Consider the following 10,879-nt stretch of genomic DNA (forward strand, 5'->3'; position numbering starts at 1 on the left):
AATTGCCCCGGTTCGTTTTTTGACCCACGTCACACGTGTCACACGCACCTGGTGGAGCCCTGCCGTTAGCTGATTTGCTCGTTTACATATGACGTACATTTTCCCTTCATTGTCAATGGCAAATATTGATACAGGTGGGGACAAAAGGCGTTGATGTAATTGGCAAATTGCTGTCACATTACTTATCGGGGCATACTGTCCTGTCAACACTCCCCACCGCATATGAAATAGTCAGTCATCTAAATACTTTGGTGATGGAGGTAAAATATAATGATGCATTATTACATTGTAGACATGCAGGATGGTCTGTGTACAATATTTATAATCCGGATGTTTCTGAATGAAACCTCAACACAGATTAGTTCCTCCTATACAGACCTCACAGACATCAGACCCCAAACCAAGTCAAAACCTGTGATGCTGATCATCTCCAATCAGCGAGGCCTGATCCCGGGGCTTTAGTCACATCTGGTTTGTAATTGGCCAGGATGCTGGAAGGATGAGGCCATGGGTTGAAGTGACTGTGACAGACTTTGGTGTGTTCCATCCATCCTATTGATTGAGGCTTATAACAGAGCTTATAACGGCTTATAACCCACCACAGCAGTTTCCATTGTTGATGAGGTAGTATTAAAAACTAGTTTGCCTTAGAGCCACAGAGCCTCCTCTGTTCTATACTATTCTTGCCCTCCCATCCTCCCATCCTCAATACATTGTTTGTTATGAATATAAATAACGGAGACCCAGTCGAGCAATTGCAAAGGAGTGAGCGAAAGAGATAAAAGGAAGGGGGGCAGCATGATTGAAATGCTAGCGAACCTTCAGGAAGTAATCTGGTCTGAGGCATGCAGGAGGGAACGAATGGTTCCCTTCTGCTCCTGTTTATGCTTGCACTGAGACTTTTTTCTCACATACATCTCCACCTCCTCTCTCTCTCTCTCTCTCTCTCTCTCTCTCTCTTTCTCTCTCTCCTCCCCCCCCCCCTTCCTCTTGTCAGTCACAGCTTATCAATACAGCTGCTCACACTTTATCAGCTCAGGGTGTTAAAATGCAAAACATCTGTGTGGCTGAACACACTTTAAAAAGCATCATCTGACCACCTCAGCGAGAACCCCTCTCTCTCTCTCTCTCTCTCTCGCTCTCTCTGTCTCTCTGTCTCTCTCTCTTTCTCTCTCTGCATTCAAGATATTGAGGACACCCTTTGATTCAGAGAGCTCAAAATCTCCTGGCTTTGAAGCTACCAAGAAGCATTCACACTGTACAGATGACACACATGCCTCAGATCAAACTCAGATTCATCTGCTCACACAGGAAATGAAGAAATCATGCTGCCATGATTAAAGTAAGAGTGTGAAGTTGGAACCTCATACAGTACAGCAGTGGTTCCCAAACAGTGTTAGATTTTAACTTGCCCATTTGTGCACCTTTGGCACAAAAAGTGACTGACTGACTCAAGTTGTGAGAATGATAACGTTAAATCAAAAGTGCTACAGAAATATTATGAATCACTTACAGTATTCACACGCAATATTGTTTTAGTTTTGTTTTTTTAGGGGTGCTTAACCACTCCAATGGATGGCTTTTGAATATTACGTCACGTTGCAGCCAAGTCTATGGACTTTAAGCCCGAGGCCCCTCACTTCAGTGAAGTGGCTGTGGCTCTGTAAGAGGTGAGCCGTCTAGAAATGGGTCTGAATCTGTCTGTATTTCTGGGGCTAATCGTGCAAACCACTGGAGCGATCAATTTCTTGTGCATGCTCAGGCCAAGGACTACCTCCATGCATTTTCTTTCACATAATGTTTCATAAAGTCTATGGATTTTAGTTTGCTTAGGGCAGTAAATGACAAGTTTCATTTAACTTGAATCTATCCAGTAATTAAATCTGCGTGCTGTTTAAAGTGTTCTTCGTTTTGCTGGGGACCCTCTGAAACCGCCTCAAGGACCCCTGTGGGTCCTCGGACCCCACTTTGAGGGCCAGAGGTTCTAGATCTGAGGAGGACTTAACAGATAAACACCTCCTTCATCAACATCGGCAGCCATATGTAGTACAAGTGCTGGTGGTGGACCAGGGTTTAAACTATAGGCTGCTGCACTGTGGAGCTTATTGGAACAGGGAGCCTCGCAACATGTGCTTTGTGGAAACGTCTTGTAGTAGTCTCTCACGCTGATGGATTCATCCTGTGCGGTCCGCTTGCGCTGCAGCTGTAGAACGAGATGAGAGAGATAAGAAACAGACAGGATATTTTTAAATACATGTATACACACAGTGGTTAATTAATTGAACTCAGAGTTCAATTAAATGGGCCGGTGCATTTTCTTGTGTGTGTGCCACTGTTGCCTATAACAATTTTAAGTGTTCAAACTAATACTATAGTTCATCATGAACAGTGGTCATTAGTATGTTCTGCTGCCCGGCTTAATTATAAGTATACAAATGGTTTACACATGTACTGTATACTGTGCGTACATGTGTTAGTGTTTGTATATGTATCTGTCTACTGTATATGTATCTGTCTACTGTGTGTGTGTGTGTGTGTGTGTGTGTGCGTGTGCGTGTGCGTGTGCGTGTGCGTGTTGGACTGCCCTGCCACCTGTTTGGCTGTCCACCGTGTTCCATCCTTTGATGCCGTGTGGCGTGGCGTGGTATGGTGTGGTTGGTTGGTTGCCTCCAGATGTGGTATCTCCCTCCATCTGGAACTTGAGGAGAGAGGGAGAGGCTAGCTATAGTCCCCAGGGATTTCCTCTCTCCGGAAGCCAAACGCTTCTTTCCAGCCATCTCTCCATCACTATCCCTCATTTGCCCTGCTCACCTCCTGTACCTTCTACCCATCCCAGGATACACAGCTGTTCCACAGCAGCGTCTCAATCCCTCGTCTTTATCCTTGTGGGTTATGGGAGTTATGGTTAAAGGAGGAAGATCTACATTATGTGGGAACAAATCCAACCAAAAACGAACAAAGAAACAACATCGAATTATGTTAAATTCGTCGAGCGACGTGGTCATGCGAGTAAAGTGTTTTTGTTGTGCTTTGTCATTGATATAGGTGTGTGTGTGTGTGTGTGTGTGTGTGTGTGTGTGTGTGTGTGTGTGTGTGTGTGTGTGTGTGTGTGTGTGTGTGTGTGTGTGTGTGTGTGTGTTGGCAGCTTTTTCGGGTGAGTTCCTTAGATAATTTACTACTGTTAATGAGTCAATATTGCGTTGTACACATTTGATCTGTCAGCCTGAACTTCCCTGAAGGCATAGTTTTTAATTTGAGTCTTTCGAAGAATATTTCCAAAGATGCCTTGTGGTGTCTACTGTATAGTACAAAAGGCTACTATTGGAATTGTTAGCATATTCAAAATGAATGCATATTGCTTTCATAGCTAAGAGAAAGATGACATTTTGCACTTAAACAGAATGAGAAGTCAGAGAGCGAAAAAGACAATATGCAATGTGCATTCTCTCTAACAGCTTCTTTTTTCTTTTTTCTTTTTAAACATGTTTATTGATTTTCTAGTACAAAGAAGTATTTTCAAAACAATTTACATATATTTCCCCCCCCCCACATCCCCATGGCAGCACAAATACAAACAAAATCTTATCACAAAATGATTTGACAATAAATACAGAACAAAAATAATAATGACAAAACCAAAAATAAAACGAAAATAAAACACATTACATACAGTTAAACAAAACACATTACATACAGTTAAACAAACAAATGCACAGTTCCCTAACCCTACCCCACAGCTGACTACTCCAATTAACCACTATACATCCAAAGCCTCTTCAATATCACCTCGCTTAATGAAGTCCAAGAACTTCTCCCATATCTTATAGAATACCGCAGGTTTCTTCCTAATTACATATGTTAGTTTCTCATGTGCCAAACTGGTTGTTAAATTCCTCAGCCAAAAGCCGATCGTAGGGGCATTGACATTCTTCCAACATAGCGCAATTGAGCGTCTGGCCTGTAACAGGCAAAGGTCGGTCATTATTTTTTCCTTACTATTTAGTGTACAATTTAATGGATAAATACTGAGTATACATAATTTAGGACAAAGAGGAACTGGACCTGATGTAATCTGAGAGACATAATGGACCACAGACATCCAGAATGTTTTAATCTCCTCACATTCCCATAAGCAGTGTACCTTTATGTTCCCCATGTTTATAACATAAATCAGGAATGTTTGGATCAGATTTATTTACTTTCTCCGGGGTTATGTAAGTTCTCATTATCCAATTATACTGAATTAGTCTTAATCTAGTATTGATAGTTTGTGTTTGTGCCTTGGAACATATTAAACCCCAATCAATTTCTGAGATTTCCACTTGAAGGTCCTGTGTCCATTTTTGTCTTATTTTCTCCGAGTCATCTTTATGAAACCCTTCTAGTATACCATACATTTGTGAGACCAACCCCTTTCCTAAACAATCCTGTTTGGAAAACCTCTCAAGCACTGTTAAAGGAGGTTGTTTTGTATTTTTGACACATGTAATAATAAAGTTTCTGATTTGCAAGTATTTAAATAAGTGGTTCTCTCCAACAGAAAAAAGTCCCTGTTTGTACCATACATTGTTCAGATTAATGTGCGTGTTATTGGACCTGCTGTAAGGATCTGGTTTACACAACTAACTTTGAACATAGCTCATAGCACATTCACATTCATGAGAACGCTGACAGAGATTTACAGTATGGGATGGTGAAACAAACTATAATAAAGAGGGGGTGAAATCAAACTATATATATTTACCTCCCCTCCAAAAAAAGCTAAATAGAAAATGAAAGCAGCATCTATTTAATCGGTATCATTTTTCCTCATGCGGCCTTCGTTTTGCCCCATGTGAAGACGCAGGCTCTCTGGTCTGCTCTGGAAACAGGATGTGGGCAGGAAAACTGGGCATTTGCCACATGCCATGGAACCTCTCGTTTGCATAGTGTGTGACTGTGTGTGTGTGTGTGTGTGTGTGTGTGTGTGTGTGTGTGTGTGTGTGTGTCCACATTTGTTTGGACTGTGACTGAGTGCAGTGAAATGCCTGTGTTTATGTGTGTGTTCCTCCCCCTTTCTGGTTCAGTGGTGCCCGCTTGCGTAGGCTTGCCTTCCCGGCACTGCACCGTGCATGGCATTCCCTCTGGCACCATGTTCAGCCCACCCTGGAAAAGTCCAACTGACCCAGGCTGTCAGGCTGTCTGCCTCCCTCCCTCACTCTGTCATATACTGCTGCAGCAGCCTCAACTGTTAGTTAGAGCTTTCTGCTTCGATTCAGAGTATTACAAAATCTCAAGTTTTGCCAGCACCGATAGCCAATGGCAGTGTAGGAAACATGCTGAAAAACAACAGTGTCTGCTGTTTTTAATCCCTATGTTGTATGCGCTTTGGAGTAAATAACATAGAAGCAGGTCTACTGGTGGATGTGTGGTCTCGTGTCATTTGAGACAGGAGTTGGATCACTGTCTGTGATGCTGCCTCTCTCCTTTGACCTGGCGCAGACTTCTGGAAAGTTTGAATAATCAACACCAGGATAAACAAAGGGAATACAGTCCAGAGACGATAGTGGATAAACATGGGCACGTCGGTTTGAGGCTACATGTGATATCATCGATTGGAACATGAAATATCATAACTTGTGTTGTACTGAGAAAATATCTATTACCATAAATGCCCTCATGTACTGATTCCCCGACTACAATTCCATCATGTGTCCTCATAATTACGTGCAGACTTCCAGTGATTCTCAGAGTGCTTCCTAATGTCTCCCCATTGCTGTTCATTTGTGAAGTACAGTGACAGACTGTGTGCCACTCGCATTCTGGTCTTTTACTGGAGAGATGACTCACCATGTCAATCCCTTGCAGTGCTAAATAAAAATAAAGTGTAGAAACTAGACACTAGAAAATTAAGCAGTTAAAAGACACTCTGTCTTCTAATATAGCACATGAAAAATCACTCTCATAACAGTATGATTCTCCGTTTAGGAAGACAAGACTATTTTGAGAACATGGCAGGGACTGCATTTCTCTCCCTGCAAACTACTTCAGTAAGACATTACTGAAGTAAAGAACACAGCAGGTTTAATTAGTGTGAAAACTGTGAATGTGTTGATATTTTTGAAATACAGTCCTCAAGACTGCACTCTGATCATTCTAGTTTTATTGCAGGGAACAAGTCACGCCAGTACGCCGTAACGCCACAGGCAACTGCTGCTCTGCCTTTGAGGTGTGAAGCTTTCAATCAACTCAAAGGTCCTTAAGCTACATGTACATCGCTGCTGTCGGGTGGAAACCTTATATGTCAATTTACCTTTTTATTTTTCAGGATTCAAATTCCAAAATAGCAAAAATAGCAGTACAAACTCAAATTCATGAATTTGAAGACTTTTCTTTTAAAATATGGAGAAAAGAGGTCTCTGCCTGACAACAGTGAGGTGTGTGTCTTTGTTGGCGGAGCTGATCTCTACAGTATATGTTCTTGCTAGCACCGTAATTATATATCTGCATATTTGTAGATGTGTATTTGTAGATTGTACACATTTTGTTTTTGTATACAAGGACGTTTTGCACGACACAACAGGATGCATGTTACAATATGGTCTTTACAAACATTACCGTATGTTGGTTGTAAAGTTAATTGATCCCACATTTCTTAGTTCATCAGTTCTGTAAATGTTTGGGGTGATGACAAGGCATACAGAGAAACACAATCAATGCCTCTCAGACCCCCCCCCCCCCCCATCCTCCTCCCCGCCTGAAATATGATAGTGCACCTGGACTCTGTTAGAAACACCTGAGTGCGTTAGTGGACGGAGAGGGAAAAGAGAGAGTGTCTCTTTAAGGAATAACTTGCAGAGAAAGAAGAAAAGCTGTACAGAGGGGGTGTGTGTGTGTGTGTGTGTGTGTGTGTGTGTGTGTGTGTGTGTGTGTGTGTGTGTGTGTGTGTGTGTGTGTGCGTGTGTGCGTGCGTGTGTGTGTGTGCGTGTGTGTGTGCGTGTGCGTGCTCGCGCGCGTGTCTCAAGCTGGTACACACATGGAGAGAGCAAGAGAGCTGTGCATTAGGCACTAAGAGCCGTTTCTCTCTGGCTAAAGGCTAATGCAATTGCTACAATAAGAGTGTCTCAACGGAGCCTGGAAGAAAAAAACAAGTAGAAGGGGATGAAAGAGGAGTGGGAACGAGGGAGGAGAGAATGGAGGGAGGGAGTATGAGTGAAGGAAGGATCGAGAGAGAGAACTGGCAGCGCTCAGCGCTGCTTCCACACTCTCTTATATGGACAGTGGATCTCTTGGGACAACCCGCTGAAAGTGTCTTCTATCTCTCTCTCTCTCTCTCTGTCTCTGGGCTGCGACTGGCTGAGTAGGACGCTGTTGTGTGTCTCCAGAGTGATTTATCAGAGAGAGAGAGAGAGAGAGAGAGAGAGAGATAGAGAGAGAGAGAGAGAGACACACACGCACACGGCCACACGCACACACACACTCCGGTAGCAGGCAGGCAGCAGTTACCAGCCAGCTGGCTGGGTGTGTTAACTCCACATCTGACCTCTATGGGAACAGAGCAGCCTCCACTCCTCTCCTCCTGGTGAGCTGTGGGAACATGGGGAACAAATCTTCAGCCTTCCCTCCTCTCTACTGTTGAGCTCTGGGAACCACCCAGGAGAGCTCAGGACAGGATAGCACAGGACAGGACAGGGTGGCTCTGGTAGTAGTAGGCTACTTCTCAGGGAGCCCCTGGCACTGAGGACTGACGACCGTTTCTTCATTTGAAATGGCCCAGTTGGCAGACAGTAAGTTTACCAACCAGTCAGTCAACAAGTCAGACAGACAGACAGACAGACAGACAGACAGGTAGCGTGCAGATAATCAATCAAACGGGCAGCCAGACAAACAGACGGCTGCATAATTCTTGCGCCCAGCCAGCAAACCAGCCAGTAAGTGTTGGTCTCTCAGTCGGGTCCTCCTGGATCAACTCTTCCATATCCTCATCTGAACTCCAAGCTGACTCACACATCCCAAGGAACAAATAGCTGCCTGGATCTGGGGCCACTAGGGTGAGTGTCACGAGTCATGACTTCTAAAAATCTTGCTTATTCTCTGTCTTTAATATGTGTTTTTTTACTGATACTGTTTCCGTGGCTGCTTGTCTCACTTTGAGTATTTTAGTTATGGCCTCTCATTTGCAAATATTTGCTGTGGGGCAATTTATAAAAATCTTTAATACTAATAGTTTTCAAGAAATAATCTACTTCGACACACTGTGTGTGGCTGTGTGGCAGCATGCTGTAGCATGCAATATTATCTAAATCCAGTTGAATGGGAATCTATACGATACGTGTGATTTTTACTATGTGAGATGGAATTACAGTTGATAATTCACACACACACACACACACACACACACACACACACACACACACACACACACACACACACACCTGCACTGTTCCTGTGGGGACCTCGCCGACACCCATTCTTAGCAAGCTCATTATTGTTGTTGGGGGTCCTAGAATTCCATACTCTCACCACTGTTATGGAAAGGGAGTTTTGATTTGATAAACTAACCCTGAAGTCAAGCACTCGGGACATTTTTAGACAAATAGTTCAAATATTTGACCATGCTCCAAGGCTTTATCTGGGTCTGCTAAGTCAGACATTCAGACTTGTTCCCATGGATAAGGCAGCGAGACAAGGTCACGTTATAACTTTGACGAAACATTTATTTTTGGCACAATAATCATTCACTTGAGAATGACCATTATGCAATAGTTTATATAGCAATTAGATTTCATAAGAGATATTATGATGGCTTCCTATGCATGTCACAAGTTAAAATGGTAACATGGTAACTTAATAATGGCCTCATACAGTAATGTCCTTCCTGTGTTAATAGCATTGTGTATTACTGTGTTAGTATTAAACACTGAATTATGTTGCAAGTATACAGTAATATTCATAGTAACCAGTTGCCTACTGACAAAAAAATCGTAATTTTGATAACTTTAGTAGTAAATATTTACATGCTTAAATAAATACAGTTTCACAGTTAAATTCACAGAGAACCTAAGACCACTGTGAGGCGAAGTTGAATCCTTAAATTGAAAACTACTGTACGCTGCACATCCAATAATAACTGTCAGATTCAATTCAATAGCCTTTATTGTCTCTGAGGAGAAATTTGTCTTGGGCACCAAGAGACAGCGTTATACATTACATACATACACACACACACACACACACACACACACACACACACACACACACACACACACACACACACACACACACACACACACACACACAGTTCATAGCACAAAAATTTCAGATGCGATTTGGGGCGTTGTCATGGAACAATGAACAGATGTTTGTTATTCGGGTTTGCTTGTTGATGTCTTTCCATCAATATGGATCACTGTGAATGCATGTAAGTTAGTTACTTTTTATGAATCCATTTTGTCTGTGTGCATTCGAATGGCTCTGGCCTCAGGTGTGTCCTCTCCTGGTTTCTCTGCACTTTGTGTGTTCATTTGCTCTCTTCAGATCAACTATAGCGTTTAAGTGTACAGGACAGTATGGCTTCCCTGGGCTCTTGCAGCCAGACCATGCCTCCACCACAGGGAATTGCTGTCTGAACCGAGGCAATTACAGCACACATCCAAGCCGTCTTAGCCACGGACCAAATGAAGGGGCCTTTGATAGCACCCGACTGACGCATATTTACTTTTTTACGATGAACCAAGTAGTAAACAGCTTTCCTTGTTGGTGCTGGGGCAAGAGTTTAAACACATGCCTTCTAACACACACACACTAGCACATGCATGCACATGTGCACACAACCTATTATAAAGACGTCAAGGACATGTTCAACCAATGGCATACTTATTCAAACACGCTCCCTTTTCTATTCATTGTATTCGATGGCAGACATGTCGGTGGCAAACAACAGGTGATTGTAATCAAATAGCAGGTCATTATCATGAGATGACAACTATGGCCAATGAGCTGTAGTATAGCAAATGCACCATACTGTATAGCAAAACACTTCATTGTGATTATTATGAATACCTAATTTAGGTCAACACTAGACAGACATCTTTTAGAAATAGCGAAATGTGGTTCAGAGTCAGCTCAATACCATATGTTCATGCCCATCATTGATTTCATAATCAGGTTTTTCAAGGGTGTTATTTTTCGGAGCAGCAAGCACAGCGGCAGCAGCCTCCAATTGGAGCCATGTGTGGTGGAAAAACAGGCCTCAGTATGTGGAGAGATTGCATGCTTGGAGTGGGAGGGAGCCTGCCGGTTACAGAGGTCACGATCCGAACACGCCAACTCCTCCTGGCCTTCTCACACGCCATGGTGACGGATGCATCTCAAAAGTCTGCCGTGGCTGCCTCTCCCATCTCCTCTGCTCATTTTCCTTCGTCTGCTTGAATGGGAAACAGCTAGAAAGGTGCAAGTGCATGCATCGGCAGTGTTGCCATCGAGATGGCAAGACTGTCAAGGATAGTACTCATAACCACATTTGCAGCAATGCAGATGAAGGAAAAGGATACGAGGTTAGGACAGGAACAGGGTCATATATTTATAGGATTCAAGAGTTTTGAAGGGTTGACCTTTGCTTTGGTTTGAGTCTACTGTAGTTGAGTAAATCAGTTTGTTCTGTAGTGGCTCCAGTGCATCCCGGTGTCCTCAAATGAACCCAGCAGTAGTAATGTTTGTCTGTGTCTGATGACTTGCTCACTTGAGCACTCTCTCCCTCACTCATCTCTCTAACACACATACCATATCTCTATCAGTTTTTTCTGCTTGATTTCACCTCTCTGCCTCTTTCGCAATCTACGGATCTCTTTTTCTCTAGCACTTTCACTTGTTTCCCAGTCATGCTCTGAGATTTATCTTT

The sequence above is a fragment of the Protomyctophum parallelum genome (genome assembly GCF_964188405.1).
Source record: "Protomyctophum parallelum genome assembly, chromosome: 6".
NCBI lineage: Eukaryota > Metazoa > Chordata > Actinopteri > Myctophiformes > Myctophidae > Protomyctophum > Protomyctophum parallelum.